Genomic DNA, 15976 nt, shown 5'->3' with positions numbered 1-15976 from the left:
ATGGGAACATACATGGTCTGTGCATACATCTCTGTAGGTGTCTTGGACCTATCCACCTGATCCCAGCACAGCACTACAACTTCTGTTGAGGTAATGACACAGCACACATTTAATCAGATTTCTGCACTGCCCACCACACATAATCACAGACACAGCAGACCTTCCCTGGTCAGTCTACCCCAGCCTCCCAACCCAGCCGCAGATGGTGGACACACACACACACGCGCACACACACACACACACACACACACACACACACACACGTGCACACACTATTGTCTGCCGACAGCAGTTGACATCCTCTATACCTGTGCATATGATGAAAACTGTGCCCTGCCCTATGTACTAGTCTGTGTATGTTACATCACTAGCTCCATATAGCTTTGCATGAACCATTTTTGGGCACCGCCTTCTTCATCTGGACAGCTGTCCAGGTGCCCCATGTCCATCACTGGGTCTGTTGGCTGCTCCAATTCACCCACAGATTATTACTGATTCTTGCCAAGGCCAAGGATTTTAAGGGGAGTCCTGGGCAGTTGAGCTGTCATTCAATTAGCAAGGGGGGGGGGTTACATATGACCTAATCATGCCCACTCCCTCTTAGTACTCATAGTTTCATTGGATGGAAGGGTGTGCAGTGGGGACATTTAAAGTATATCACCCTGTCCCTGCAGCAGCTCAGCCATATTCATCCTCCCCCTCCTTCTTGGACTATGCCTCCTGTAATACAATATCCCCAGTTTCCACCAGGGATCATTGCAGCAGATGGCTACATCAAGGCCCTCCACTCCAGGATGGTAACACCAATCCCTCCCTGCCACTCCTTCACTATCTCAAGTCACTAATTGAACCCTGGTCACCTGAGTCATAGTCAGAGCTTTATCCCCATGCCACCTGAGTGACTCACATATACTATTTTTACTGTTCTGTATAATGCTTTGCTCTGGCCTATAGTGAAGAACCAGAACTATACTGTGCACCCCCCTCTATCTGGCATAATCCTCCCCAGCAGCTGGCTCTTCCAGAGCTACCTCATATGGCACCTCCTCCGCTGCTGAGTCTGAGATTTCATCCTCCTCTTAAATGTGCATGTCCTGCTATAACTTCTTGCATATAATGATGATGTTGTGTAACATTTTACAGACTACAATAGTTTTACTGAATGCTTCTGGATCATTCTGCCAGGAACTCCCAAATGCATCCAAAGGAAGTGAGCCTTCAGCAGATCAAGCACACATTCAATAAAAATTCATGTCTGTGACAAGGCAGTGCTGCAGGCATTGTCTGCAATGGTCTGTAGATTTCATATTCAAGTCATTAACCATGGCTCCTGGGCATACCTGGCATCACCAATTAGACATTCATGTGAAAAATCATCCCATGCAAACTGTTGCTACAAATCACATATGTGTGTGTGTGTGTGTGTGTGTGTGTGTGTGTGTGTATATATATATATATATATATATATATATATATATATATATATATATATATATATATATAGGATCCAGGACACTGCCTGAGTGGCCTGCTGATACACTATATATTACACAGTGTGTATTACAACCCTTGTAGCAGTTAACAGAGTGGAACTCTTTGTAGTTAATATACCATTGTCCCTGATCCTCAGCAGGAGCTTTTATTACCATGTGGATGCAGTTAATGGCTCCCAGTGCCTCGGGGAAATGAGTTATATCATAGCATGATGATATGGTGCTGCTTCTCTCTACCATGCAGCATGATAACTACATACTCTTCCTCACGTTGCAGCATGGCAGCAAGAAAATGGTGGAGTATCCTTGACGCAGATGCCTGGGATGTACCTATTTTGCTCTTGTTAGTCAATGAAAGGTCCCTGAAGCTACTTTTCTGCAGGCTGCACTTATCCTGGTATCTACAGTGATAAGTACTCCATGTGGCCCATGAGCCTGGATATGAGGGTCATGCATGTGAAGCAGCTCCTGCATGGTCTCTCTTTCTCTCTCTCTCAACATGGTAGATGTCCAATATTTTGGTGTCACTGAGGGCATGATATGTTAGACACAGACAAATGAGTGGGTGGTGCCAAGAGCAATGACACGACCACTATGACTACTGGAAGTGAGAACAGTCTCTTGCAGAGGCATATTTACTAAAGCGGCAGTTATCTCACACGTTTTTGTGGTGTCTGATATAACACTAGGATTTTAGTGCAGTCAAAAACTTTGGCAGTACAGCCTTGTAGAAAATATGTGCTTTTCTTAGTCATGCCGCCATATTATTTATCTCCATTTGCATCCACCATTAGCCTCATTTTTATAATGTTGCTCATTTCCATGTCATTATATGCATATCGTGCAGTGGAAATTTTACAGCCTACTATGGCCACAACAACTGAGTCTCTAAATCATCCCCATCTGGCATATGGCTGCACCTTATGCAAAATCAGCTACCAAGATGTGTAAAATGTCCCTGATTGTCAGAGATAATTCTTAAAACAGAATACTGCAGGCATAATCTCAGAGACAGAAATTTGTTGAATTTATTCTAAACACAGAATTCACAGGCTTCATTAAAAAACTGACAAACTGGAGTATAAGACTTAATACTTCTTCATGCTTTTAATGATTTTTTTCTCCCAAATAAACACAAGACTTCTTCAGAACAGGATGAATTTAAAATCCGCATCAACACCACTAGATGGCATGACAGATACCTAAACCAATGTATGCCCCATTTCTGAGATAGGATGCCCTTACCTAACAAACAGAGGACATCCCTAGCAAATTTTAAAAGCAGTCTAGAAGACTTGATGGGTGATCACAAATTATCATTGGGAATATATGGAGAAAATCTATTTAACAGGGGACACATTTAGTCTCCCACCTGTATTGCACAATGTGGCTGAGCTTCTCAATGGTGTCTTTCTTTGGCTGTAAGCTTAGAATGAACCTATGAACCTTTTGTATACTTACAAAACTATACCATGTGATTATGGATAACAAATTATACTTATAGTGGAAATTCATTTCAATTGCAACTACATGTTTTTCAGTCCAAGTCCCATGTTGTACATTCAATTTTAAAATACTTATTGAAACTGAATTATTAATACCATGATATTTAGTAGCAATTAATAACTGCTATTCAGCTTTATTTTTTTCTAAATTGGTATTAACATTTCCCCCTCTACTGTCTGAAACATTATCGAAAGCAAAGAAATGAAAAGTTTTCTAAAGTCATAGCCACTCAATGAATTCCTATACAAAGCATTTTTCATTAGTTTCTGATGGCTAAAATATGTGCATACATTCTTTGATTTAATTTATGTATAGTCTTACCCAAATAAAGCACCTCATGTTTATCACACATAGACAAACAAGCATCTCCTTTTGATGCACAAATGAAATGTTTGGCCCCAAATTATACAGTTAGAAATCTCAATACAGATTCTACAGATGGAATTCTGCACAGAGAATTTTTACACAGATTTATACAGAAAGAATTTGAAATAGATTTCTATAGCTAGAACTTAAAAAAACAAAGGTTTCTCGACTGAATTCTTAATACAGATATCTACAAGTAGAATTCTGCAGATAGAATTCTGTGGACCATGGAATACAGCATGCTGAATTATAGGTTCAGAAGTTTAAACACAAACATCATCATATAGAATTCCATACAATTCTGTAGGTAAAATTACTAACAGAGAGCTCCAAGCACTGACTTCTAAACAGAGAATTCCGCAGCTACATTTCTAGAGAAATAATTCTATTGACAGAATGCAGAATACTAAAAGAGTTTTGCAGGTGCAATTCTAGCAACAGAATTCTATAAGTAGAATTCTCAACAAGTAGTCATACAAATTAAATTCTAAGCATAGAACTTTAGAGAAAGAAAACTACAAATAATATTATAAATATGTAATTCTAAAGATAATCCCCAACAAATACAGAATTATACATATAGAATTCTATATAAAGAATTATGCAGATCGACATTCAAACCCAGAATGTTGCTGGAAGAGCACTGAAAAAATCTACACACAGAATTCTAAACACAGATGTGAACATTTATATTTCTGTACAAGTAGCTCTATGGACAGACTCCTATAAGTAGAAATTTAGATAAAAAAATCCACAGATAGAATTCCAAAAACAAAATTCTACACATAATTCTAAACACACAATTCAAAAGACAGAACTCGAAACACAGAAATCTATAGAAAGAAACATACAGATTGAATTCTATAGTTAATATGCTAAACTCCAAATTGTACATATATAGCTCTACATGTAGAAGTTTAACACAGGATTCTATGCATATAAATCTATAGATAGAACTCTGCAGACATGATTCTACAGAAAGAACCCTAGAACTAATATTTTTAACACTGAATTCTACCGCTATGAATACTGTAAATGAAATGTCACAGCTAGTATTCTAAACACAGAACACAAAGCAGAGTTCTGCAAGACAACTTTAGTGGCATAGAGGGATAAAGCTGTGACTATGGCCCAAGTGAATCAAGTTCATTTAGTGCCTTGTGTACCTGACAGAGCTAGCAGGGGAGGATAGGTGTGCCCATGCTGGTAGAGTGGTGGTGAACAGCTACGTACACACGCTACAACAGTCCCTTGGAGGAGGAGGAGTAATGCAAATGCAGGCGTACGGTTGGGTGTTAATCTCACCAAACCACTTCTTAGTGGTAGCCTCTAATAAGAGTATGTCAAAGTATGTTCCTCACGAAGGGGAATGCACAGATCACATGCCCTCCCCCCCTTCCTGGGGCTAGGGTTAGGCCATTTCAGATGCCTTCATTGCCAGGATGCTGGCAAGGGCATAAAATGGTTCTAGTGGTTGCCTGAATGATGATTCTTTCTGAACAGTTCTCACCCTGATCCCACATGAAATGTCACATCATATTGGAAAGGATTGATGCTCAGCAGGAAAACTGGAAAATACAGAGAAAAAGAAAAACAGAATTCTACATAAAGATTTCTACAAGTCTAATTCTAAATAATGAATTATAATCAGTTATAAGTACAGAATTCAAACCAAGGGCATCTACAGATATAATTCTACAGTTGGAATTTTAGACAAACAATTCTGCATATAGAATTTTATAGAAAAATGTCAAAACACATAATTCTAAATATAGACTTCTATAGCCAGAGCATTCTATACACATAATTCTACAAACAAAATTATATGCCTAGAAATCTAACCACTCAGTTCTATAGCTAGAATACTAAGCACAGGATGATGCCAAATTCTAAAACGCAAATTCTAATGATACAATTCACAACTAATTGTAAACAGAAAATTTTGCACACTAAATTCAAACCCATAATTATAAGCAGAGAATTTTACAGGTAGAAGTGTATAGACAGATTTTTGCAGCTAGAATTCTAAACAGGGAACCTACTTTCTGTCAGCAGCCAATTGAGTGATACTCAGAACATTATCACTGCAAAGGCAACGCATCTTGTAGTAGTAATTAGACATAGAGAAGGCTGAAGAGGTGAGTGCTGGAGTTTTCTGACTTTCTCCATCTTCAAGTTTTTGTGGTCTTGGATTTAGTATAAATATAGTTGCAAGATAAAGGGCTCCAACCTATACTGGGGGTCTTGCCCCTGCCCCCCCAAAAAAATAATGTATAAATATATGGGCCTACTTCTAAATTTCAAACTTTCACAAGTTTGAATTTCTTATGGTCAAGACCATAACATCGAACTTGTGAAAGTTTGAACCATTTATATGGAGATTGCTGTACAGCATGGAACAGTATATTTACCATTTTCCTCACTGTAGTGCCATCTCGGAGTTGGTATATTTAATTAGCAGGGGATGTGGGGGTTACAGGGGGGCTTGACCCCCTGCAAAGATGTATGAACTTTCACAAGTTCAATCTTATGTTCTCGACTATAAGAAATTCGAACTTGTGAAAGTATGAAATTTAGAAGTAGACCCGCATATATATGTGTGTGTGTGTGTGTGTGTGTGTGTGTGTGTGTGTGTGTGTGTGTGTGTGTGTGTGTGTGTATACCTATATGTGTGTGTGTGTATATATATATATATATATATATATATATATATATATAGCGATATGTAAAGATATACACACACAGATAGATTGATTGATTGATTGATGGATTGATTTATATATTGCAGTCTTGGGAATGTTGCTGTTTTCAGCAGCAACCCCACAATATTTTAGATGTTTTGAGGTCAAGCAATCACTTCTTGAGTAAATGAGATGTGCTTGTTCATAGTAAAGACATTTGAAACAGAGTTAAACATACCCTATTTTAGGTATGGAACACTACATACGCAGTTCCACATATCAGAATCAAAACATAGAATTTTTTAACTAGAGTGTCATGTATAGGTTTTCAAATACTTATCTAGATGAAATAATAGATTTATTAACACCAAATAGTTCAATAGGCAGAATTCCACAGATATAATTCAAGATATACATTTCTACAGAGATAATTCTAAACCCAGAATTCTATAGGAAAAATTAACTAGATATATTTCACAGAATTCTTCAAGTAGAATTGTAAATATGAAAAAGTCAAAACACAGGCTTTTACAGATAATACAACTCATCATTATACATACACCATATTCTAAACACAAAATTCTACAGGCAGAATTATAAATACAGTATTCTACATGTAGAATCATCATCATCATAACTGCCAATCCCTCTTTTCCCATTTTAACATGGGTTATGGGTGTCATATCAACATTAGTCAATGTGACCCAATCACACAAGATACTACCACTAGATGTTAGGTCAGCCAACACTACACATAGTAATGTGTCTTCACTGTCATGGTGTTCAGCAGGGTGTCATGCATCCACACAAAATTATTCCATACACATACACTTATATGGCAGAACTCAACAAACAGAATTTTAAAAACAGAATTCTACAGATTCAGTTTAAAAAACAACATGATAAATGACAGAGTCACACAGAGTAATTGCACAACACAGCAATCACAAGTCATCAACAGACAAAGTCAGTGGCAATGCAGTCCCTTATATGAGTACATCAAAATTTGCAAATATGTGCAATTTCATTGTGTAGGTCCAGACTTTTAGTACTGTAATAAATTGTTGCAGCTCTGTTTGGAACTCTTTTAGTATGGTAATGGCTTTGGCATGCAAAGATCATAAAAAAAAATATTGTGTAAACTTAATATCACAATGCAAACCTATTGTGTAAATGCATTGTTTCAGCCTTAAATGGCTTGTACAAATGATTAACAAGCTCACTGGAAAACATGCTGTGGAACAGTTCTCATCCTCAAAACAAAGTTAATTCCTCTCTATATTCCAACACAACTTAGATCTATGGATGGAAAACAGAAAATGTACCCTAGGACTGTCTCCTGTACTACTGATAGACAGAGACAGCTCCTAAATGCCTTGTCCCTTTTCTAATTTCTCCAAATCTTTTAGGTTTCTAATACCATGACGGGAATGGACCCCATCCCTAAGTCAAAGTATGATTAAAGTTCATGAAATTAGTATTGTTCAGTCTTTGATGTCAGCCAAAAGTGCTCTTCGCAGCACCCGCAATGTGTCCAGTAATTACTCCTTCTGCAATCCGTAAGGGGATACATGGACTGGTAGCATATCTAAATATGATTGTAAATTCTCTTTTATAAGACCCGTTGCTCCTACTACTATTGGAACTGTCTGGGTATCTTTCTTCCACATTGCTCTCATTTCTGCCTACAGATCCTGGTATTTTATGACTTTGTCTCTCTGTAGGCAAGACACTATAGTCACTGGATGTGGCAATTTCAATAATCAATGCTACTTTTGTCTTCTTTTCTTGGACCACTATATCTGGTTTTCTAGCATCTATCTTTTAAACTGTTGGTAATGGGTGATCCCATGTGATATAAACTTCATAATTTTCTATGATGCTTTGTGGCTCATGTTTCCAGTGTTTTTCAGCCACTTCGATACCATAATGTTTGCACAATCCCCAGTGCAAGAGTCTTGCCACATTATTATGCCTTTCTGCCATTAGTGTGTCTCAACCCGCTACAAAACCAGCAATTTGTCCCATGCATGGATCCCCTCATATCATCTATGGTATGATGCTAGTTATTCTCATTAGGGATAATATATAATTACCGACCATGGGATGCGTAAGGTCAATCTATACCAAATGGTACAGGTTATTTTGAGCATACAAAAGGGAAACTGACTAGGTTTAGAATTCCCGAAGGGCATCAAGCCTTGTACTTAACTTTGAATCTATATCACAGCAATAATGCATTCAACATAAGAAATTTGTTCACAATACAGAAGAGATAGAAAAGGTGATGCATATGGGAAAGGAGCCCATATAGACTGGAAGCACTGATCCTCCACAATGTAGTCACTGCATTGCCCACTGTATCAGCAAGCCACATGCTGTCAAACTAAGCAAAAGCTTTCTTTAACTTGGATCTCAACTGCATAGTGATGGCTTGGCATTCATTTATTTTTGATGTTATAGAAAAACAATAGCATGTAGAGTTGCTGACTCTCTATGTCAGTGGCTTGTGCATGATGTAGTATGTTTTAGCAATTTGTTAAGAAACTGAATTCGACATATAGAAGTTCTGGCAGGAAATTCTACGAATAAAACTCTAAGCATAGACTGGTAAAGATAACATTCAATATATAGAATTCCAGTCATAGAATTCTAAGCAAAAACTCCACGGATATAATTCTCAATGCAGACTTCTAAACTTATGTAATTTTATCCACAGAAATACAAATACTTCAACAGACAAATATATTAAAAAATAATGCTAAATACAGAACTCTAAACACAGACTTCTATAGCCAGCATTCTACACCTCTGGTTATAAAAAATATGATTCTTAGCACAGTATTCTACATACAGAATTGTAAACACAGAATTCCATAGGAAAAAAAATAAATGAATAGAATTGTAAACATCACATTCTGCTAGCAGAATTATGAATGTATAATTCATTCTACAGCTAGAATATTAAACACAGAATTTTGTGGTTAGAATTCTAAACACAAAGTACAGTGGACAGAAGTGTAAACAGCAAAGACAGTGTGTAAAACACTACAAACAGAAATCTAAATGCATAATTCTAACTTTAGAATTCTAAAGATATAGCTATTTAGACAGCATTCTAAACACAGAATTAAATGGACGGAATTCTAAACTAAAGAAGGAATTTTACAGATAGAAAACCAAACAGAATTCTGCAGAAAGAATTCAGAAAACATAATTCCATAGATATAATTCTAGATGCAGAATTCTGCAAAGAAACTGTAACATATAATTCAGTGGACAAAATTCTACAGTGTTTTAAAGAAAAGTTAAATAGACAAAATTCTAGACACAGAATACTACAGATAGAATTATAAAGAAAATAATTATACAAATTAAATTTCAAAACAGGGACTCCTACAAATATAATTCAAAACAAAATCATGGAATTCCCTAGACAGAATACTAAACACAGAACAGCATACACAGAATTCTGTTAACAAAAGTATAAACATAATTCTGCAGCAAGAATCCAAAATTTACAATGCTATTGATTAAATTCTAAACACCAAATTCTACAGACATATTGTAAACACAGAACTTTACAGAGTATTACAAATATAATTCTAAATGCTTACTTTCAAATATAGAACTCTTCTCTGTTGATTTTGTATATTTAATTATTTATTGACATTTGATTACTGGGAAATTCTGAATGGGTAGAAGCCCATTTTCCGCACAGGCCTGGGGAGAAAAGCTCCAAATTATTACAAAACAATAATTTTACAGTCTTCAAACATAAAACAAAAATATTTGCAGTTTAAATATTTACAACAAATTAGTGATAACATATAAGCATTGGTTAAGAATCGATACATGTTGTATGACTATCATTTAAAACTTACAGATATTTTAGACAGTTTCCAGGAATTGCAGTATGAAGTGAGGGAAAAGTAGGTGTATGGTATATTTAGAGAGAAAGTTGAGGAAGCAAATTTGATAGAAGTAAGTAAGTAAGTAAAGAAGGGAGAGTAAGGAGGTATAGGAATGAAACATACTTGTTCACATTTAGGAATATAGTTTATCCTGGTTTTGAGCAAGAACAGAGCCAGATTTTAGATAGGAAGTCCTTCAGAGTAGTTTTGAAAGATGGGAGGGAGGGTAGGTTCATAGGTAGGTACTAGGCTATTGGCCCAAGGGCCTAAGTAAGCCTAGCCAACAAGGTTCCCTGGCGTACGCCACCCAAGAAAGTTATTTTCCTGTGCACCTGTCAAGCAGAGCCACAGAACTGATCCCCGGCATGTATTTCCTATTTCCCATCCACTCATCAAGATTTTTCTTCAAGAGTGCTAATGAGGAACTTTGCTTGACATAGATGGGTAGCTTGTTCCAGAGTATGGGAAGTCTCTGGGACAGGAATCTATCCCTTCAGCATGTCCTGTTTATTGTGGTAACAATGTTTAGGTCCCTAGAGCATGTAGCTCGGAGGGATTGGGATTTCTTTAGGTGTAGCATTGTCCAACAGCTCTGGGTTTAACATAGCTTTATATGTTAGGCAGAGATCACCTCAGAGTAGGCGATATGCTATGGAGTAAAGCTGGAGTTTTTTTTACATGGTCAGTGTAGGGCATCTGTTTGAGGCCAGTAATCCTCTTTGTGAGGTACTTCTATGGCCTTTCCAGCTGCTGAAGATGTCTTGTGAGGTACAGTCCAAAAGGGGCATTGCACTCTATAATGGGTCTAATGAGTGTCAAGTAGAGGGGGACAATGACCTCTTTTTTTCCTGGATGAGAACCCTTTGGTGATGAGGTGTGCCACGTACAATGATTTCCTGACTACTGTGGTGATGTGATTATCAAAGGAGAGACTACTGTCCACCTGGGTCCCAAGGTCTCTTATCACACATTCAGCATTAAGTAGACTGCCGCCTATGTGGTAGTTCATGGGTACAGAGTTTTGACCAAAGGGGATGACAATGCACTTTTTGGCATTGAGCTTGAGGCCATGGCTCTGACACCAGGCATCTGTCTCAGTGAGGCCCTTCTGTAGGATGTCCACATCATTTGGAGACTTGACTATGGCTCCTAGTTTGCAGTCATCTGCAAACTTCATTAGCCAAAGGCCTTCTGTGTTAGCCTGTACTTCAGAGAAGTAGATGCCAAACAGGAGAGGTCCCAGGACTGAACCCTGTGGTACTCCACTTGTCACTGGTTTGAAGTCAGATTTGTAGTCTGCAACTTTTACAGTGTGAGTTCTGTCAGTGAGCCATTCAGCAACCCATTTTGTGATGTAGGGATTTATACCTAGTGTATTGAGTTTAGCTATAATTCCAAAATGGGGGATGGTGTCAAAAGCAGTGGCGAGGTCAAGATAGGCTGTGTGAACCACCTTACCCTCATCTACAACTTTGGTAACTGCCTCAAAGATGTCGATCAGGTTCAGGAGGCATAATCTGCCTTTCACAAACCCAAACTGGGTGGGATCCAGAGATTGTAGGTTACCAATGTCTTTATGAGTTCCATGATGATACGTTCCATGGCCTTACAGACCAGGCTCATCAGGCTAATAGAGCAATAGTTCCCAGGATCAGTGCTGGCTCCCCCTTTGTGGAGTGGGATAACTGTTGCTGTGCACCATTCAGTGGACACAAAGCCTGATGTGAGACTATGATTGAACATGGTGCTTAGGTGGGGAGCTAGTTCTTTCTGAAGTTCATGTAAAACACAGCCTGGTATGTTGTCCGGTCCCATGGATGCTGTATTTTTGGCTTTAGAGAGTGCAGCTTTTATCTGCGTAGTTGTGATTACAGGGACTCTGCATTCTTGCTGTATAGATGTGGGCCCTTTAGGGAGTGAGAGGGGGGTAAAGTTAGCACTGAACCTATCTGCCAAGATTTTGGCAATATCAGTTGGTTCTGTAATTTTCATGCCATTGTGCTGTAACTCAGAGCAGATCTGGGTGTTGCCATTGAGATTATTGACATAGCTATAGAATGTTTTGTGGTTGTCCCTAGAATCTGTGGTGATTTTGTTTTCATAGCTAGCTTTGGAGGATCTTATAAGGGATCTCAGCTTCTTACTGAGGCTGACCAAGGGACTCCTCCATTCATGGGATTTTACTCTCTTTTGCAACAGTTTCTTCCTTCTGTTGTAGAGTTTGTTCATGGCAGGGGACCACCAGATTGGCTTTCTTTTTTTTGGTGGATAGTGTCTTGGTTCTGTTTGGGATAGCATGATCCATGCACTTGTGTAAGTGCTTATAGAGTGCATCTGTGTAGGATTCAGCAGTCATAACTGTATTGTCCATCTGCATGGGTGTCATGAAGTTCGCCACTTCTGCCTTAAGAAGCATGAAGTTGGCTTTGGAGAAATTGTTTACCATGGTTTCCTTAATGGGGGGTGGGGGTGGGATGTGGAGATCTAGGGTGATTAGCTTATGGTCAGATCTGACCAACAAGGAGTTGACTTCAGGTGTGGAACACCAGTCATTCATGTTGGTAATGACTAGGCCTAGGATATTTTTGTCCCTGGTGGGGGTGTGGATAAGTTGATCCAGGGCACTGGAATTTATGAATTCAGAAAGTGTTGGGTGAAGGAGTTGGTACACGAGTAGTTTTCCCAGTTAATGGTGGGGTAGTTGAAATTGCCCATTATTAGGGTGTTTGGTTGAAGCCTAATATTTTCCAGTATATCAGGAAAAGAGGAGTGGGAATCCTGGAGCATGGTGGGGGATCTGTAGCAAGCTACAATTTGGATTGCAGTTTTGCCCAGAGTTAGTTGCACTTGGATAACCTCAGATGCATTATGCTGAGCAACTAGCCTGCAGGTGTGGATATCCTTAATGAATATGGACACACCTCTGCCTTTGGTGTTCCTGCCCAGGTTAGATGGCTGAAAAGTGTGGTATGAGTTATAGCCTGGTAATGCAGGGGTGCTCTCTGGAGCCTTGAACCAGGTCTCAGTCAATGCACAGATATTGATGTTCTCCATTTTAAGGAGTGCCTCGAGGGAGTGCATTTTGAGATTTAGATGTCTATCATTGAGTACCATTACCCTCAGTTTTTGCTTGCCTGTTCCTGTTACGGCGGTGAATTTGTCATTTGAACCTTGCCTAAAAAAGGCACTATAGGGGCAGCAAGAGCCTTAGCCAGTATCCGGAATCCCAAGGGTGACAGGTGCAGGCCATCTCTTGCAAAGCATCGTGGTCTGTCAACCATGTCATCCCAGGCAGACAGATACTGGATCCCCTTAGAATGCCAAGTGGAAATGGCTTTTGTAGGGCTCAAACCGTGAATGACTACATACAAAGCGTTTACTCTAACTACTAGACTATTGCACTACTATGACTATTGACCTAATGGATACAGGTAAGGAGTTCCAGGCCCTGGCAACCTTTTATGAGTACAGACAATGCCCAGCAGATTTGATGGGTTTGTAGGCAGACAGGAGTTTTTGGTCACTGAATTGCAATAACCAACTGGGAACATAGTTGGGTAGAATGTTTTTAGTGCTGGATAGCAGATGGATGCTGGATAATTTTACAGGTGGTAAGAAGCTGTCTATATGTTAGTTGATGAGGCAGTTCTAACCAATTTAGGCTTTTCGGTGCTATCCAGTGGTGGGTTCTGGAAGTATTTGCTGCAAATATAGCAACTTTGTTATAGCATTGTTCAAGTTTTAATTTTTGTGAAGCCTGGAGTTAGTAAGGATGGGACTGTCATACATAAGTCTGAAGAGGAGATAAGTCATGGCAAGTGTGGTTTTAGTTGCATCGGAGAGAAATTGTTTGGCTTTGTAAAGCATCCCTAGTTTTTGATGAGTTTTTCTTATGCAATTTTGTATATGCAGGTTGAACGTAAGCTTATCATCCACTATTACCTCTAATGATTTGCTGTGAGAAGTGACTTCAATGGTTGTATTATCAAGAGAGAAGACTTTAAATTTTGTTTTCTCATGAGAGAGGGATTTGGGGAAAAAGTAGTAGTTTGGTCTTTTTTGGCTTGAGCATGAGTTACAAAGACATATTTCAGTGGCTGTTAAAGATTCCTGAGTAATTTTTTGAAGTGTACCCTGTTGTCAGATGTGCAAATGAGATTGGAATCATCTGCATATTGTATTAGGGTAATTTGTTGTGTCAATGTATAGTGCATGTTGGTGAAAATATTAAAGAGGAGAGGACTAAGGATAGAGCCTTGTGGTACACCGGTGGTGACTGGGAGGTAAGGAGAGAGCATGGAGTGCCATTTTACTGACAATTACCTGTTGGACAGGTAGCTTTTGAACCACAGAAGGATGGGCTGAGAAAGGCCTAGTGAGGACATTTGAAGTAGAAGTTTGCTGAGACAAACTATGTCAAAGGCTTTAGACAACTGTAGAAATAAGGAAGAGACTAGTCTGCCATTATCTCCAGCTTTATTGACAGTATCTATATAGATTAGAAGGGCAGTGCTAGTACTATGGGAAGGATGGAAGCAATGTTGTTTAGGAGAAAGGAGTTCTTCCTATAGGTAGTCTAGCAATTGTTTTTGAATACATTTTTCAAGTATTTTGGCAGGGGGAGATAAGATTGCTATAGATCTAAAGTTATTAATGCCTGTTTATTTTCCTCGTTTGTGCAGAGGGATAATGTGTGATTTTTTTCAGGGACAGGGAAAATGGGATTCCTGGATTCACTCATTTAGAAGGATTGAGATAGGCTAGGCAATGCTATTGGCTGCTATTTTTAGGTACTTGCTTAGAAGATCATCAGCTGAAGAAAAGCCCAATTTAAGTATAAGAGTAGTTTTAAGATGGGGCCACAGTTTTGAAGGTGAAAGAGGATGTGGTGATATGTGGCTGTTGGACAGGGTAGACATTAGATGTTGAGAAATCCATGGTTAGAGATGCTATACTTCTCTTTAAAATAAGAGTTGAACTGTATTGCAGTTTCAAGTGGTGAGTTATTGGGAAAGGGGGTTGGGTTGAATTTTTGGCCAGGATGTAAGATTTCTTTAATGGATGTCCACATTTTTTTAGGGTTCTGTTTAATATTATTCTGAAATTTATTGTAGAATAGTTGTTTGTCTTCATTTATTTGCTTTTTAGTCCAATTGTGAAGCATTCTGAAGTTTTCAAGGTAATGAGATGTTTTATATTTTTGCCATTCTATCCATGTTTTTTCTCTATCTTGCATTAGGATTCTACTCTTTTTGGATAGCCAGATTGCATTATTTGTTTTTAGTCTCTTCCTTCAAGGAGGTGCAAGGCTATTTAGGATATTTAGAGAGCATGATCCAAAGTTCCTTGTATTGAATTCATTTACAGCATTGTCTAAAGGGAGGATTTTTAGGAAGTTCCAGTTAATAGATAGTGTAGTAATGAACATTTCTGGGTTAAACTTGGAAAGGTTGGTATTATTTTATAAATATGCTGTTTAACTGGATATGAGAGATGATCACTGAGAGAGTCTGACATTGTACCAGTGGTGTAGTATTTGGTAGGATCTCATACTAGGATCTAGTCTGATAGGGAATTTGAGGTCTTGCTATAATGTGTGGGTCTATTAATTAGTTAGTGAAACCATATAAGTTCATACCAGATGAAGGAGAGTTAGAGTTTATGTCCACCAATTGACATTCACATCACCTAGTACTATTTTTATTATGGAAGTGTTATGGATATCCAATGTAGGATATCTTCCAGTATAGCAATATTGTCACCAGGAGGGACGTAAAGGACAGTAATACATATTTGTTTATAATTGTTTATTTTGATGAAAGCAAAAAGAATCCCTGCCACATTTTGGTGCAGGTTTGCTGTAAGGGGAAATGTTAAAGCAATACCACCACCTTTCCTCTTTATACGGTCATTACAATTTTTGGTTAGACCAGTCAAGAAAAACACTCTTTTTTTGCCAGTTATTAGCAAACTTTCTGTCCATATACAAAGATTTTACCTTTTGACTGGGGGCAGA

The sequence above is a fragment of the Protopterus annectens genome, chromosome 14.part0 (assembly GCF_019279795.1).
Source record: "Protopterus annectens isolate FY-2018-M chromosome 14.part0, PAN1.0, whole genome shotgun sequence".
NCBI lineage: Eukaryota > Metazoa > Chordata > Ceratodontiformes > Protopteridae > Protopterus > Protopterus annectens.
Note: the sequence above shows the minus strand (reverse complement) of the source record.